Below are 19,541 nucleotides of genomic sequence, written 5' to 3' on the forward strand. Positions count from 1 at the left end.
CAGTAATTCATAAAAAAGTATGTGAACCACGACCAGCAGCAACATACATAAAGCTAGCATCATCAGCATTGTTACAATACCATAAAATACAAAAGGAGTTGTCATTTTATAAAGACTGTGAAAAAGGCAAAACAACTAAGCCTAATCACCCTCCCCTTGGCAGTAAGAAGTTATTTTATATAACAGAAGTTCTCTAGGCGTTGTTAGCAGACCCCCTACCTGAAAGCCTAAACGTAATGGTTTACATCATAGGAACAGTAGAGCTCAGCTCCATAGAATGGCTTTCTTCAAGTGTGTTTTATAAACATGCAACAACGCTATATCAAAGCATGATTCTTCCATATTGAAGCTGTTGGTAAACGGGACTGAACAGAACAGAATAACAAGAGACATTGTTGATCGACCTTGCACATTATGTTCAGGTAGAATTGAAGGGAAAGCTGAGAACGTGATTAACAATCTGTTATCATGTACCAGGCAGAGGAAAAGTGTCGCAAAAACAAACTCTTAGCAGAGGTGTGCTCAAAAGCAGCAGCATTGGGCAAGCAAAACTCATGCTAACTTAGCAATGTCAACAATGTATCTACGGCCCACATAACTCCTTATAACCACCATCAATACCACCCCCACCACCACCCCATCACCAAGACCAACAATTCACCACCGCCAATACCACCAACATCACTACCATCCCCACCACCACCACTAACACCACCACCAATACCACCACCACCAATACCACCACCACTGCCAACACAACCAATACCACCACAACTACCAATACAACTGCCAATACCACCACCAATACCGACACCACCAATATCACCACCACTACCAATACCATCACCACCAATACAATCCCCACCAATATCACTACCACCAATACCACCACCAGCAATACCACCACTAAAACCAGCACCAATACCACCACCACCAATACCAGCAGCAATACCAGCAATACCACCACTGCCAATATCACCACCAGCCAATACCACCACCACTAACAATGCCACCACTAATACCACCACCCAATACCACCACCAACACCACCACCAATACCACCACCAACTATACCACTAAGAACAACAATACCACTACCACCACCAAAACCGCTACTACCACGAATACCACCACCACCAATACCACTACCACCAATACCACCAATAATATCACCAATACCACCACCACCAATACCACTACCACTACCACCAATACCAACATCAGTACCACTAATACCACCACCACTGATACCACCACCAGCAACACCACCACCAACAATGCCACTACCACCATCACCATAACCACCACCACCAATACCATTACTACCACTACCACTACCAATACCACCACCACCACCAGTACCACCACCAATACCACCACCAATACTATCACAATCATCAATACCACCAAGTCCATCACCAATACCACCACTAACAATACCACCAATACAACCACCACCACCAATGCCACCACCACCAACAACACCACTAATACCACCACCACCACCACCAATATGACCACCACTACCAATACCACTACCATCACCACCACCAAAACCGCCACCACCACCAATACCACCACCACCACCAATACCACCAACACCACTACCACAAATACCACCACCAATACCAGCAGGAATGCTACCAATAATACTACCAATACCACCACCACCAATACCACCAACAACACCACCAATACCACCACTAATACCACCAAACAAATACCAACACCACCACCACCAATACCACCACCAGCAATACCACCAGCAAAACCACCACCAATATAACTACCAATCATGCCACCACTGATACCACCACCAATACTACCACCACTAATACCACCACCAATACCATCACCACCAATACCACCACCACCAATACCACCACTACCAATACCACCACCACCAATACCATTACCACCACTACCGATCCCACCACCACCAGTACTGATAGCAATAGCACCACCAATACCACCACTAATACCAGCAATTCCACCACCACCAATACCGCAATCATCACCAATACCACTACCACCAATACGACCAATACTACCAACACCACAACCAATACCAGTACCACCACCACCACCACCACCAATATCAATTCCACCAGCACCAATACCAATTCCAACACCACCAATACCACCACCACCACCAATACCACCATCACCAATGCCACTACCACCAATACCACCACCACCGCCAATTCCACCAAGGCCACCACCACCAATACCACTGCCACCACCAACAACACCACCATTACCACCATCAATACCCCCACACCAATACCACCACCACCAATACCACTACCACCACCACCAATACCACCACCAACAGTACCGATACTAATATCACCACCAATACCACTACCACTCCCAATACCACCACTACCAATATCACCACCAGCAATACCACCACCAATACCACCACCACCAATACCAGCACCACCACCAATACCACCACAACCACCAATACCAGAACGAATATCACCACCACTGATCCTACCAGCAATAGCACCACCATCACTAATACCACCACCAATACCACCACCACCAATCAATCAATCAATCAATCAATGACACTTGTAAAGCGCGCTACATACCCGTAGGGTCTCAAGGCGCTGGGGGGGGGGGGGGTGCCGCTACTGCTCGAACAGCCAGGTCTTCAGCTTCCTCCTGAAGGAGAGGTGGTCTTGGGTCAGGCGCAGGTCGGTCGGGAGGGAGTTCCAGGTCTTGGCAGCCAGGTAGGAGAAGGACCTTCCTCCTGTAGTCGCTCTTCGGATGCGGGGGACGGCGGCGAGGGCGTGGTTGGCTGATCGGAGGTGGCGTTTGGGAGCGTAGAAGTTGACTCGGCTGTTGAGGTAGCTCGGGCCTTGGTCGTGTAGGGCTTTGTGTGCATGGGTGAGGAGGCGGAAGGTGATTCTTTTGCTGACGGGGAGCCAGTGAAGGTCTCTGAGATGTCCGGAGATGTGACTGGTTCGTGGGATGTCGAGGATGAGTCTGGCTGAGGCGTTCTGGATCCGCTGGAGTCTCTTCTGGAGCTTGGCGGTGGTACCGGCGTAGAGGGCGTTGCCGTAGTCCAGTCGGCTGGTGATGAGGGCCTGGGTGACGGTCCTCCTGGTCTCGGTGGGGATCCACCAGAAGATCTTCCGTAGCATGCGTAGGGTGTTGAAGCACGCCGAGGAGACGTTGTTGACTTGCCTGGTCATGGAGAGGGAGGAGTCCAGGATGAAGCCCAGGTTGCGTGCATGGTCTGTTGGTTTGGGTGCGGTGCCCAGGGCGGGAGGCCACCAGGAGTCGTCCCAGGCGGAGGGTGAGGGTCCCAGGATGAGGACCTCCGTCTTGTCCGAGTTCAGTTTTAGGCGGCTGGTCGTCATCCACTCGGCTACCTCCTTCATCCCTTCGTGCAGGTTGGCTCTGGCGGCGGCGGGGTCGTTGGTCAGGGAGAGGATCAGCTGGGTGTCGTCGGCGTAGGAGATTATGCTGAGGTTGTGTTTGCGTACGATGGCCGCGAGGGGGCTCATGTAGACGTTGAAGAGGGTGGGGCTCAGAGATGATCCTTGAGGGACGCCGCAGATGACTTCGGAGGCCTCTGACTTGTACGGTGGTAGGCGGACTCTCTGTGTTCTTCCGTCGAGGAAGGAGATGATCCATTCCAGCGCCTTGTCCTGGATTCCGATGTTGCTGAGGCGCCGTACTAGGGTGCGGTGGCAGACCGTGTCGAATGCCGCGGAGAGGTCTAGGAGGATGAGGGCCGCTGTTTCTCCATTGTCCATCAGGGCTCGGATGTCATCGGTGGCGGCGATGAGGGCGGTCTCGGTGCTGTGGTTGGCTCGGAAGCCGGACTGTGAGGGGTCGAGGGATCCGTTCGTCTCGAGGAAGGCGGCCATCTGCTTGTTGACGGTCTTCTCGATGACTTTGGCTGGAAACGGGAGGAGCGAGATGGGGCGGTAGTTCTAGAGGTCGGTGGGGTCCGCTGTTGGTTTCTTGAGTAGAGCGCTGAGTTCGGCGTGTTTCCAGCTCTCAGGGAAGATGGTGGTGTCGAAGGATGTGTTGATGATGTCTCGCAGGTGGGGTGCGATGACAGCGTCGGCCTTGTTGAAGACGTGGTGAGGGCAGGGGTCGGTCGGAGATCCGGAGTGGATGGAGTTCATCGTGCGGATGGTGTCTTCGGTGCTGATCGGGGTCCAGGCGTGGAGGGTGGTAGTGGGGGGTGGTTGTTCGGTCATGTTCGGACCAATACCAACATCACCACCACCACCACCAATACCACCACCACCGCCATTACTACCACTATTGATACACCACCACCACCAGTACCAATAGCAATACCACCACTAATATCATCAAAACCACCACCACCACCAATACCACCACCAATACAACTACCACCAATACCGCCATCACCACCAGTATCACCACCACCAATACCAGTTCCACCACCACCAATACCAATACCGCCACTACCAATACCACCAACAGCACCAATACCACTAATGCTACTACCACCAATACCACCACCACTGCCAATACCACCAAGGCCAGCACCACCAATACCATCACCACCAATACCAATACAACCACCCCCAATACCACCACAAAATACCACCACCAATACCACCACCACCAACAGTAATACCATCACCAATACCTCCACCACCACTAATACCACCAAAACCACCACCACCAATACCACAACCAATGCCACCACAACCAATACCACCACAAATACCTCCACCAATACCCCCATGAATACCACCACTACCACCAATACCATCAATACCACCACTACCAATACCACCACCAATACCACCAACACCAATACCATCACCACTACCACTACCACCAATACCACCATCATCAGCAATACCACCAACAATACCACGACTACCACCACCAATACCACCACCACCACTGATACCACCACCACTACCAATGCCACCACTAATACCACCACCAATACTACCAATACCACCACCACCAGCAATATCACCACCAATACCACCACCAATACCAGCACCACCACCAATACCACCACAACCACCAATACCAGAACGAATATCACCACCACTGATACTACCAGCAATAGCACCACCACCACTAATACCACCACCAATACCACCACCACTAATACCACCACCATCACCACCACCACCAATACCACCACCACCAATGCCATTACTACCACTATTGATACCACCACCAGTACCAATAGCAATACCACCACTAATATCACCAATACCACCACCACCAATGCCACCACCAATACCACTACCACCATCACCACCAGTACTACCACGACCAATACCAATTACACCACCACCAATACCAATGCCACCACTACCAATAGCACCAATAGCACTAATGCTACTACTACCACCAATACCACCACCACTGCCAATACCACCAAGGCCAGCACCACCAATACCATCACCACCAATACCAATATCACCACCGCCAATTCCACCACAAAATACCACCACCAACAGTAATACCATCACCAATACCCCCACCACCACTAATACCACCACTACCATTAATACCACCACCACCAATGCCACCACAAATACCACCACCAATTCCACCACCAATACCACCACCAATACCACCACAAATACCTCCACCAATACCGCCATGAATACCACCACTACCACAAATACCACCAATACTACCACTATCAATACCACCACCAATATCACCAACACCATCACCACTACCACTCCACCACCACCAATACCACCACCACCAGCAATATCACCAGTAATACCACCACCAATACCACCACTAACAATACCACCACCACCAATACCACCACCACCACCAATACCACAACCACTACCAATGCCACAACTAATACCACCACCAATATCACCACCAACCATACCACTACGAACACCAATACCAGCAACACCACCAAAACCGCTACTTCCACGAATACCCCCACCACCAATACCACTACCACCAATACCACCACCAATACCACCAATAATACCACCAATACCACTACCAGCAATACCACCACGACCACCAATACCAACATCAGTACCACCAATACCACCACCACTGATACCACCAATACCACCACCCCAATACCACCAACAACAATACCACTTCCACCACCACCAATACCACCACCACCACCAATTCCAATACCACCACCCCCAATTCCATTGCTAGCACTACCAATACCGCCACCACCACCACTGCCAATACCACCACTAATACCACCACCAATACTACCATCAATACCACCACCAGTACCAATACCACCAAGTCCACCACCAATACCACCAATTCCACCACTACCAATACCACCAATACAACCACAACCAATACCAACACCACCAATACCACCACCACTAATACCACCACCACCAATACCACCACCACCACCAATACGACCACCACTACCAATACCACCACCACCAATACCACTACCACCACCAATACCACTACCACCACCAATACCACCACCACCAATACCACCAACACCACTACCACAAATACCACCACCCAATCCATCAGGAATACCACCAATAATACCACCAATACCACCGCCACCAATACCACGAACACCACCACCAATACCACCACCAAACAAATACCAACACCACCACCACCAATACCACCATCAGTACCACCAATACCACCACCACTGATATAATCACCAGTAATACAACCACCAATAGCACCACCACTACCAATACCACCACCAATACCACCATTAATACCACCACTAATACCAGCGCTAATACCACCACCACCAATACCACAACCAATAATGCCACCACCGATACCACCACTGATACCACCACCACTAATACCACCACCAATACCATCACCACCAATACCACTACCACCAATACCACCACTACCAATACCACCACCAATACCACCGCCATCATTACCACCACCATCACAACCAATACCTCCACCACCAATACCATGACCACCACTACCGATACCCCTACCACCAGTACTGATAGCAATACCACCACTAATACCAGCAATTCCACCACCAATACCACCACCATCACCAATACCACTACCACCAATACCACCAATACTACCAACACCACCACCAATACCAGTACCACCACCAATATCAATTCCACCAGCACCAATACCAATTCCAACACCACCACCACCAATACCACCACCACCACCAATGCCACTACCACCAATAACACCACCACTGCCAATTCCACCAAGGCCACCACCACCAATATCACCACCAATACCCCCACACCAATATCACCACCACCAATGCCACTACCACCACCACCAATACCACCACCACCAATGCCACTACCACCAATAACACCACCACTGCCAATTCCACCAAGGCCACCACCACCAATATCACCACCAATACCCCCACACCAATATCACCACCACCAATACCACTACCACCACCACCAATACCACCACCACCAATACCATTACCACCACTACCAATACCACCACCATCAGTACCGATATCAATATCACCACCAATACCACTACCACACTCAATACCACCAATACCACCACCACCAATACAAGTACCAATACCACCACCACTACCAATACCACCACCACCAATACCACCAAAACCACCACCAGCAATACCACCATCAATAGCACCACCACCACTAATACCACCACCAATACCACCACCACCACCAATACCACCGCCTCCAATACCAATACCACCACCACCAATGCCATTACTACAACTATTGATACCACCAGTACCGATAGCAATACCACCACTAACACCACCAATACCACTACCACCAATACCACCAACACCACCACCAGTACCACCACCACCAATACCAATTAAACCACCACCTATACCACCAATACCACCAACACCACCAATACCACTAATGCCCCTACCACCAATACCACCACCACTGCCAATACCACCAAGGCCAGCACCACCAATACCATCACCACCAACACCTATACCACCACCACCAATACCAGTCGAGTCACCCCCATTTCCTGCCCACTTCCAACCAAACTGTGTTCCTGTGAAACCTTAAATCACCACTGACTACATGCTTTTGGTGCCTCAAAAGGTTGCACTTTTTCCAACATCACATGTTTATACATTTTGCAACGTTCATGGTCATATCAACTATTCATTTAATGTCCATGCTACACATTTACATTTACTTGTCTTTCCCCTTGTTTTTCTCGCAGTATTGACCCAGTCTCCTCAATTTTCCCGGGAGGGATCCCCTGTCTGGGCGTCTGATTCGCGGGCCTAGGCTTCAACTTGCTACCGACTTGGAGGGTGTCCGTCTGGACCTCCCTGGGCTGCAAGTGCTGCCCCGCTCACCCTGTACCCTTCTGTGGGGTCTCCCTGCTCCCAGGGGTCCCTGCTGTGGCACATCCCAAGGACCTTACTTGAGTATCTTCTCTATCTTTCCTGAGGCTGAGTGCCTGCATCTTTCTCCCTCGGTACCCCTGCCATGAGGCACCCCAAGGGTCCTGCGGTAGCATCACATCTACTCTTTCTATGGCGGCACACTGCCCCTTGGCTCCCTCAGTGCCCATGCCTTGAGGCATGCCAAGGGCACTGTGAGAGCCTTCCATCTACCTTTTATTAAGTTCTCTCTATTTACTACCTTTCTTGTGTTTGTTCCGCCATGCTACCTACAGTTTCCCAACATGAGGGGGCGCCCCCCTACATCGGCCTCCCCCTTTCCTCTCAGGTGAATCCCATCTGTTCCAGCACCCCTACAATGTTCAGTAGGAACATGTCCATTCCTACCCCAGTAAGGCGTACCCTGTCCTCCAGGGGACCTCAAGTTTATGAAACCGTGTCAAACGAAACCCCATTCATTGGCCCTACAAACATTTGCCATGGTGATATGTCTGTAGCTCCATCACCAGGGCCTCCCAAGCCCGCACCCGCCTTGTCGTTATGAGACCTATGAGCCTGCTGCAGTCTAACCGAACTCTCGCTGCCTGCCCACACAAGCAATGCCACCCTCCATCTAGTGTAGCTAGGGCCTGCCGCTGCCTTCCAGTGAGATGTAATTTCCCTCTTGGCCAGAATGAATCCTAGGTCTATAAATTTGCTAGACAACTTAGTTTTACTAGTGTGTGGAAAATCTGTGTAACAGGCAAGTCCCCTTACCCGGAGTAATCTGTTGCCCGGTTACTCTATAAAGTAAACCAGTTATCTCTTCTCAGTATGTGCCCAACTGCGGACAATCCCACAGCATGTGCCGCATTTCCGCGCCCTGTAGTCTGCACCGGGGGCATAGTGCTGTGTCTACCTGGAAATACTGGTTAATTTTAGCCGGCGTAAGGTATGCCCTGTGAAGTATAAAAAATTGGATCAATTGGAACCTAGGATTCCTGGTGCTCTTCCATGCTCTTTTAATTATTTGTGACAGGCCGTGTCGGGTATTTCTTTATCTAAGTCCGTCGCCCATTGCTCCCGTACCTTCTGCAACGGGTTCAGCCCCTCTCCCAACAAACGTTTATATAAGCATGTAACCGCTTTATACGTGCCCGCTGCCATCACCACATATTGGCACACTCCGCTTGTTGGCGGCTCTGAGAGGCCAGTGCCCCAATGCCTCTGGATAGCAGTGACCAGTGCCGCGTGCATTAGGAAATGGCCACACGGGAGACCAAAAGTCTCTTGCAATGTACCATAGGGCAATAGCACACCATCCGCATACAGATCACCAACCATCTGTAGGCCCAGCTCCTCTCATTCCGCGGGGGCGGACCAATCCCCACCATGCGGCAATGCCGTGCACATGCCCAACGGTATTTTGGGAGCGTATGCTCCAACTCTATTGTGCACCCCAATTCTATTGTGGAATCGTTTCCAGCAATGCCTCATGGCATCCTCCTCTATCGACAAACCAGTAGTCCGTAGTCTCTGCTGTAGGACCACGAAGGACAGAATATGCCGCGGCACATCTGGTTCAGATTCCCTCTCCGGCCCTCGAAACTCCAATGCCATTGCCTGAGTAAGGTGTTGGAATTGTGCAGCTACATAATACAATTCAAAATCTGGGACTGCAAGGCCCCCTTCAGCTCTCGGCCGCATCAGAGTATCCAATGCTACTCTGCGCCGCCCTGCGCCCCAGATAAAGCTCCCCACTGCAGGACGGAGTTGTCGAAAAAGTGCGACAGGTATTCGTATCGGTAGGGTCCGGAAAAAATACAAGAGCCGAGGAAGAGCCACCATCTTCAGCAGCGCTACACGACCTGCCACCGACAATGGCAGAGTACCCCAGAACTGCATGCTGTGACCCTGTCCTCAGGTAGGTCGCCCCCCAGCCGCCATACAGTCCTCCTGTGACGCTGCCCCCACTGTCGCCTTGCCCCTGCCGCTGCCTGGTGCGGCGTGAGCCTCCTCTGGTCTCGCCCCTCGTGTGTTTAAATTCTCTGCCTTGAGTTATTTTCTTCTGTTTGCTCTTTGTGCCCTTTGTACCCCTTTTTGCCTTCTGTGACCCCTTTCCCCCACATTGCCTCTGTGCCTTTTGTGCCCTTGTACCCCTTTGTCTACAGTGCACCCTTTCCCCCGTACTGCCCTGTGCCCTCTCCCCGGTTCCCCCGGTGCCACTCTCCCGCCGCTGCGTTCGCTGCTCCCATTCGCCGCCCCACTCCCGCATCCCAGCTGCTCCTCCCTCCCACAGCCCCTCGTATGTAGGCCACACAGCGGCCGCGCAGCGGCCGCGTGCCGAAGGCAAGCCAAAGGCAAGCCCGTCTGCGTCTGGACCGCGCACAGTGCCAGAACCCCTGGACTCCGTGCCCCCGCAACACGAGACTGCACTACGACTCCAGGACCCTCCACACTCTCAACACCGGACAAGACCGCCCCTGCTACCAGGCCACCCTGAAGCGCTCCCAAGGGCCCTTCGCCTGCCGGAACTGCAGATTCACCAGCATCCAGCCCACCAAACCACCAACCAGGGAACCCAACCACCTCTGCTGAATCCTCTTCAACAACCGCTCCGCTCGCAAACACGCCATCGAACTCTGGGACCTCCTAGACTCTACCGCCCCCGACGTTGCCTTCCTGACGGAGACCTGGCTGAATGCCACCTCAGCACCAGACATCGCCAAAGCCATCCCACAGGGCTACAAGATCTCCCTCAGAGACCGCATCAACGGAGGGGGAGGGGGAATCGCCATCATCCACAAGGACACCCTCAGAGTCTCGACCAACACTGCCGACACCCTCGCCACTGCCGAGCACATGCACTTCTAGATCCACACCGACCCTAACACCACCCTCAGAGGAACACTCGTCTACAGACCACCCGGACCACGACCACAGTTCAACGACACCATTGCCAGCCTCGTCAGTACCCACGCCCTCGCCTCCACGGACTACATCCTCCTCGGGGACCTGAACTTCCACCTCGAGAACAACAACGACACCAACTCCACCGCCCTCATTGACAACCTCGCCAACCTCGGACTCAAACAGCTCGTGACGACACCCACCCACGCCGCAGGACACACGCTAGACCCCATCTTCTCCACAAGCTCCCACGTCTCCTTCAACCACACCACCGAACCCCACTGGACCGAACACAGATGCGTCCACTTCACCTTCAGGAAACACACCACACACCACCGCACCCAACAATTGCCACGCCCCTGCTGGGGCAAGGTCACCAAGGACCAACTGACTACCACCCACGCCCTGAGACCCCCGCCGACCCCATCAACCCCGACACCGCCGCGACCAACCTCAAACAGTGGATTAACGACTGCGCCAACACCCTCGCCCCTCTCAAGATCTCCACAACCAACCACACCAACAAGAAAGCCGCCTGGTTCACCAAAGACCTCGGGATCTCCAAGCGCACCTGCCGGAAGCTGGAGAAGAAATGGTTCCACGACCCAACACCAGACAGCCACACAGCCCACAAGAGCACCACCCGCAGACACCACCAATTCATCAGGACCACCAAGAGGACCGCCTTCAAGGACCGCCTAGACAACAACTCACACAACACCAAAGAGCTCTTCAGCATTGTGAAAGAACTCTCCAACCCCAGCTCCAACACCAACGACTTCCCACCATCACAAGACCTGTGCCACTCCCTGGCTACCTTCTTTCAATGCAAGATCACCGACATCCACGACAGCTTCAACTCCGACACCCCCGCACCCACCACCGAGTCCACCACCCTTGCGACCACCACCTGCACCAGTCGCCTGACCGCCTGGTCCAACGTCAGCGATGAAGACACCATCAAAACCATGAACTCCATCCACTCCGGATCCCCATCTGACCCCTGCCCTCACCATATTTTCAACAAAGCCAGCACAACCATCGCGCTCCACCTCCAGAAAACAATCAACAGCAACCTTCCCAGAAAGCTGGAAGCATGCCGAGATCAACGTCCTTCTGAAGAAGCCCAAGGCGGACCCCAAGGACCTCAAGAACTTCCGGCCCATCTCCCTGCTCCCGTTCCCGGCAAAAGTGACAGAGAAGATTGTCAACAAACAGCTAACCCGCTACCTCGAAGACAACAACATCCTGGACACCCTCCCAACCCGGTTTCCACAGCAACCACAGCACCGGATCCGCCCTCATCACCGCCACTGACAACATCAGGATCCTGATGGACAAAGGAGAAACAGCCGCCCTCATCCTCCTGGACCTATCAGCAGCCTTTGACACGGTCTGCCACCGCACCCTATCAGCACGCCTCCATGACGCCGGAATCCAAGAGAATGCCCTGGCCTGGACCACATCCTTCCTCTCTGGCAGAACCCAGAGCATCCGCCTCCCACCCTTCTGCTCAAAAACCACCGAGATCATCTGCGGCGTCCCACAGGGATCCTCCCTCAGCCCGACGCTGTTCAATATCTACATGGCACCGCTCGCCCACGTAGCACGACAACACAACCTCAACATCCTCTCCTACGCCGACGACACCCAGCTGATCATATCCCTCACCGAAAACCCCCACACCGCCAAAGCCAACCTCCACAGAGGAATGAAGGCCGTAGCCGACTGGATGAAGGACAGCAGACTGAAGCTGAATTCAGACAAGACGGAGGTCCTCATTCTCTGACCCACCCCTTCAGCCTGGGACGACTCTTGGTGGCCCACATCGCTAGGCACAGCCCCGGAACCCACAGACCACGCATGCAACCTGGGGGTCATCCTTGACTCCGCCCTCTCCATGACCAGGCAAGTCAACACCGTCTCCACGTCCTGCTTCAGCACCCTCCGAATGCTCCGCAGGATCTTCAAATTGATCCCTCCCGACACGAGAAAGACCGTCGGCCAGGCCCTCATCACCAGCAGACTCGACTACGGGAACGCCCTCTACTCAGGAACAACAACCAAGCTCCTGAGATGACTACAACGAATCCAGAACGCCTCGGCGCGTCTTGAGACCCTCACGGGTATGTAGCATGCTTTAAAAATGCAGTGATTGATTGATTGATTGATTGATTGATTGATTGATGCTACCCCTCAGGCCCCTCAACGCTTTGTTGTTGTTATTGTTATTTTAATTTTATACCGCGCCTAATCACCTGCAGGTCTCTAAGCGCCAGGAAAAGATGGTACAGGACAACAACATAACAAAGTCAGAGCAAAGAGCAGCATTTAGATTATGCTATGCTCAGGCTTCTCCTAAACAATAGCGTTTTTAAGCTCTTTCGAAATCTTAGGAGGTTTCCTTCCTCGCGCAGCCCTCCAGGCAAATTGTTCCACAACTGGGGAACCAGTACTGAGAAGGCTCTCCCTCCCTTCGTCGCTAGCCTGTAGCGAGAGCAGGTCAACAGCTGCGAGTCCGAGGACCGAAGTGATCTCACCGGACAGTACAGTTGTAGGCGCTCCTTGATATAGGCCGGAGCCTTACCGTAAATTGCCTTATGAGCTGTACACAAACTCTTAAATTCCACTCTCTCTTTAATTGGAAGCCAATGTAGGCTTTGTAATAGGGGAGTGGCTTTAGACCTCCTGGGGAGTCTAAAGATCAATCGGGCAGCATCGTTCATCAAAACCTGGAGCCTGTTGGTAAGGGTTTTCGGTAGGCCAAGATAGAGAGCATTTCCATAATCGATTCTGGAAATGATGGTGGCAGCCACTATTGATCGCATCATGGGCTCTGAGAGGATAGGGGATAGCTTCCGCAGTTGCCGAATGATATTAATACAGCTGCCTACCACCGATGCGATCTGAGGAGCCATCGACAGGTCGGCGTCCAGTTTAATCCCTAAGCTTTTCACAGCCAGGCTTGGTTTTGGGGCAGGGCCCAACTCCATGGGCCAGTAGAGGTCACTCCAAGGTGAAGAAATGGATGGGATAACCAAGATCTCAGTTTTGTCAGGATTGACTTTTAAAAGGTTATCCGTCATCCATTGCACCGTGAACCTCAAGATGTTCTGGGATTGGAGTTGCGCATCCGTGGTGTCATTTATACTTAGCAGCAGCTGCGTATCATCAGCGTAGTTAAAGACTTTACAGTCCATCGCAGCTAGCGAAGCAATCAGTGGTTGCAGGTATAGGTTAAATAGAAGCGGGGACAGGGCAGACCCCTGCGGTACCCCACACTCCAAGATCCCCACCTCAGATGTTTCATCCCCCAGTTGTATCTTTTGGGTCCTTCCTATAAGGAAGGATTCCAACCACTGAAAAGCCAAGCCCTTAATCCCAAAGTTCTTCAGTCTATCCAAGAGCAAGGCATGGCTGACAGTGTCGAACGCCGCTGATAGATCTAATAATATCAGGGCGCTCGCTTTCTTACAGTCAGCTCTACCTCTTAGATCGCCCAGCACCGAGAGCATCACCAACTCGGTGCTGTGGTGGGCTCGAAACCCTGCCTGTCTATCATGGAGTAGATGGTGAGATTCCAGATAGCAGGACAGGGACTGAAGAACATGCTGCTCAAGGATTTTTGAGAGAAAGGGGAGCTGGGAAATGGGTCTGTAGTTCTTTAACACAGCAGGATCCGACCCCAATTTTTTCAATAAGGGTCTTACCCGCGCCTCCTTAAGTTCACTCGGCAGATATCCCATGTCTAGCGATCTGTTGAGGAAAGAGATGATATACTCCTCTAATAAGGGACGCGCGATGCGAAAGATCTCAGGTGGACACGGATCAGCTGGGGAGCCAGATTTGATTTTGCCGATGTTGTCTTCAAGGAGATCCTCCTGAATATGGTACAGATGCGTCCCCAAATAGGGGCGACACCTAGGTTCCCACGCCAAATCAGGCGATAGTGTGGGCGGGTCGCATGTTCTGGTCACCGGGAATACGCAAGTCTTCGCCCAGTTAACCCGCAGTCCCGAGATGTCCTCGAACCAGCCGAGGAGCTCCCTCCAGGGTCTCCCCCGCGTCTCTCAGAAACAATAGGAGGTCGTCCGCATACAGTGAGATATAGTGCGGCTGGTTGTTAAGTCGCAAGCCTTGGAACGCCCCCCTCATCCTAGCACGCGCCGCTAAAGGCTCCACCGCAAGGGCAAACAGCAGCGGGGAGAGCGGGCAGCCCTGTCTAGTGCCCCGCCCCACAGGGTAAGAGGAGGAAACAACTCTACCAACTCGAACCCTAGCGGTCGCCGATGAGTATAATATTTCAATCCAGCGGACATATCCGTCTCCAAGCCCGAATGCTTTCATGACTAGAACAAATAGGGCCATTCTAGGCTGTCGAACGCCTTAGCAATATCAACCGAAAGGACCATCCCTGCCCCTCCTCTCCATAGTCTCCATCCAATATTCCTATCAGCCGACGTATGCTGCTAGCGGTATTGCGAGTCGGGATAAAACCGGCCTGATCAGAGTGAACTAACCGTGTCATGGAGGGGAGGAGCCTAGTGGCCAGCACTCGACTCAGTATCTTATAATCAGTGGTGAGCATAGACAGAGGCCTATATGCGGTTGGATCAGTCGAAGATTTCCCTGGTTTGAGGAGGGGAACAATGATAGCCTCCCTAGTGGATGTCGGCAGTACCCCCGCTGTCTAGCCTCTTTATACATCGCCCGTAATCTGGGAGCCAGGAGGTCAATATACGCTAAATAGAATTCGATAGGCAGTCCATCGCTTCCCGGAGTTTTGTTGCGCGCCAACTGCTTAATGGCGCAGCGAATTTCGGCTAGTGTAACGTCCTGACCGAGGGACTCCGCCTCCTCCTCCTCAACAGTAGGCAGCTCTAGTTCCTCCAAAAACGTTTGGACATCCACCTCCCCAGTCTGCAATTGGCTTGTGTACAGACTCGCATAAAAAGACCGAAATCGGTCATTTATTTGATGTTGTGTGTATTCTAAACGTCCCGAGGACAAGGTCAATGCCAATATAGATACGCATCTAGGAGCGAGGTCAGCCAGCCAAGCCAGCAGCGTGCCCACCTTATCCCTTTCCGCATGTGCACAGGCCAAGTAAGCTCTATGATCGAAGCACCGTAAGCGCTCCACAACCACCGCTAGCGCTTCCTTACGGGACTGGACCGTGTCGCGCGTCCCAGAACCATCAGAGTGGGCTCTCTCAGCCTCCCTTAGGGTCAGTTCACCTGCATCGATTTCTTTTAATAGCAGCTTCCTTACCCCCACCCATTTGGCAATACATATCCAGCGAACCACCACTTTAAAGGCATCCCATTCCAGGGCCGTCGTCTTGGCCGTGCCTGCATTCTCCGCAAAGTATTGCTCCACCCCATCCCGTAGCTCCGCGCGAAAGGCCTGATCCTCCAGCATCTCTGGACGCAACTTCCAGGTCCGTACAATAGGGCGCTCCGCAACCCAACAGAAACTCACCAACAACGGATTATGGTCCGATATGGTGCGCGATAAGTACTCTCTACCGACCGCCAAAGATACCAGGCCAGGACTACACAAAATCGCGTCCAGCCGGACTTGCAAATCATGCAAAGCCGAAAAGTACAAATAATCTCTATCGTCCGGGTGCTGTGCTCGCCAAACATCAATAAATCCCCAGTTATCTTGCCACTGGGCCCTAACCTTGGCTAGTTTATGAACCGGAGCTGTGGGCAGTGGAGAATGGGACCTGTCCATGGCCACATCTACAACTGAGTTAAAGTCTCCCCCCATCAATACTGGATTCGTAAAATAATCCGCGAGGGCGGCAGACAGAGTCTCCACGAAGAGCGCCTGTTCCACATTAGGGGCATAGACACTGCAGAGGGTCACCTCCCGCCCATAAAGGCGTCCTCTAACCACTACATAGTGGCCCTCGGAGTCTACCAGATGATCAGTCAGCTGAAAGAGGACCCCCGCCCTAATCCAAATCAACACCCCTCGTGCAAAGGCTGAATAGGTGGTGTAATAAAGCTGACCTCGCCATCTGCGCTGCAGCGCCAGCCCCTCTGTCCTAGTCAAATGAGTCTCCTGTAGGAAGGCTATCTGCGCGCCCCTACGCACCAAGTAGGAGTGAACTTTGTATCTACGCTGCATGGAGTGCAATCCCCATACATTCCAGGTCACACATTTCACATCAGGTAACGGACTCATAACAGTAATGCAAAAAACACACAAGTCGTTCCTCCCCCCCTGGTTGCCAGGTAACGGGCCCACAGTACGGATGCACAATACGCAAGAGCTCCACATTCTCAATTAGCCGTACCGGTAGGCAATAGCCCCCAAACAAAGCAAACCCATCCCCCAACAATCCCGCCCCGACCCCAACAGCACCCTACCCCCAAGAACAGGCCCCAACATAGTGAATCCCATCCAAACTGACCCAACCATGCGACTCAAACAAAGCTAAGGCAAGCTAACTGGAACCATCCGGTGGGGGGGTGGATAGAGCCTAGCAAATAACCTGCTAGTAATCAGAACCGCACACATTGTCCACCCCAGGTCACCCCATAAATGTAGCAACCCCCCAGAACCACCCGCCTTTACTGTTGCCTTCCCCACTTATTCAAAATCAGTCCAGGGTCCCATCCTTCCATACATCCAATGAACCACAGGAACCCCCCAGCGGTGACAACCAATTGTAGTACATCTAGCCACATCAGAACTCCCAATCCCAAGAAAAGTACAAAGTCTACTCATCTAGTAGTCCGTCCGCCGTTGCAGGTTTGAAAGGTTTGACTTTTGTCCCATCTAAACACACCAACTTTGTGAAATTAAAGACTGAAGCTATTGAATTTTGCCGGAAGATAAAATTAAAAACTTTCTTTGCAAACACACCGATGGATCAAAACCAGGAAACAACTGGCCTAAAGAAAAAATCTACGTTTTGCCCCCCACACAATAAAGTCCCAAAAGAAGTGGTGACCTTTGAAAAAACTATACTCTCCGCAATCAACAATATGGAAAAGAAAAAACAATGGATCAAATACAATATAACGAAATTGGAAAAAATTGCTCTAGATTGCCTTAAGAACGACACGTCTGTAGTAATTAAGCAGGCAGATAAGGGCGGTTCAATAGTAATCTGGGAAAAAGAAAAATATATTTCTGAAGTCATGCGACAGTTAAACGACCAAACCTGCTACAGAAAAATCTCAAAAGACCCTACGATGGAACTAAATAACCAACTGCGTGCAATCCTGGAAAAAGGACACGCGGACGGCCTTTTAGGTAAAAAGGAGTTTGAATTCCTACAATGTAAATTTCCAAGGATCCCCCAATTTTACATTTTACCTAAAATTCACAAGGACCAAACAACGCCCCCAGGAAGACCGATAGTCTCGGCTTGTGACTCACTATTGGAACCCATCTCTAAATTTGTGGACCATTTTTTAAAACCGTTTGTACCTCAAGTTAAATCATACCTGCGTGACACTTCTGATTTCATCAACAAATTAGACTCCATCAACTTCAATGAAGGCTCTGACTACTTAGTGACACTAGACGTAACATCATTATACACACAGATACCTCAAATGGAAGGCTTGGAAGTTATAGGTTCCTTTCTGGAGACCAGGGACAAACCAGTAAGAATTCCTACTGACTTCATCCTGGAATTGGCATCATTCGCCTTAAAGAAAAATTATTTTAATTTCAATGGGGATTTCTTTTTTCAAACAGGGGGAGTGGCGATGGGTTGCCCCTTCGCTCCTGAATTGGCTATCCTTTTCATGTCCAAATTCGAAGACAAATTCATTTACGAAGATAACCCTTTTATTGAGTACATTTCACACTGGAGTCGTTTTATAGACGACGTGTTTGCTGTCTGGACAGGCAGTGAAGAAAAACTGATCAAGTTCCACGAGTGGCTCAACAACAGAACCCAGGAAATCAAATTCAGCATCAAATACTCACAGACAAAACTGGCATTCTTAGATGTGGAGGTGTATCCTGTAGGGAACAAACTAGTAACAAAATTATATAAAAAACCAACCGATCGAAACAAAGCCCTACACTTTGACAGCCACCACCCAAGAAATCTAAAAGAAAATCTCCCCTTCGGACAGTATTTACGGATCAGGAGAAACTGTCACTTCAGAGATGAATATGAACTTCATGCAAACCATCTCACGAAAAATCTAATGGACAGAGGATACCCGAAAAAATTGCTGAGACGGTCCATGAAGAGAGCATGGTGGACACCGAGAGAAGATCTATTAACCAAAAAAGAAAG

Source organism: Lissotriton helveticus, chromosome 4_1 (assembly GCF_964261635.1).
Source record: "Lissotriton helveticus chromosome 4_1, aLisHel1.1, whole genome shotgun sequence".
NCBI classification, from domain to species: Eukaryota; Metazoa; Chordata; class Amphibia; order Caudata; family Salamandridae; genus Lissotriton; species Lissotriton helveticus.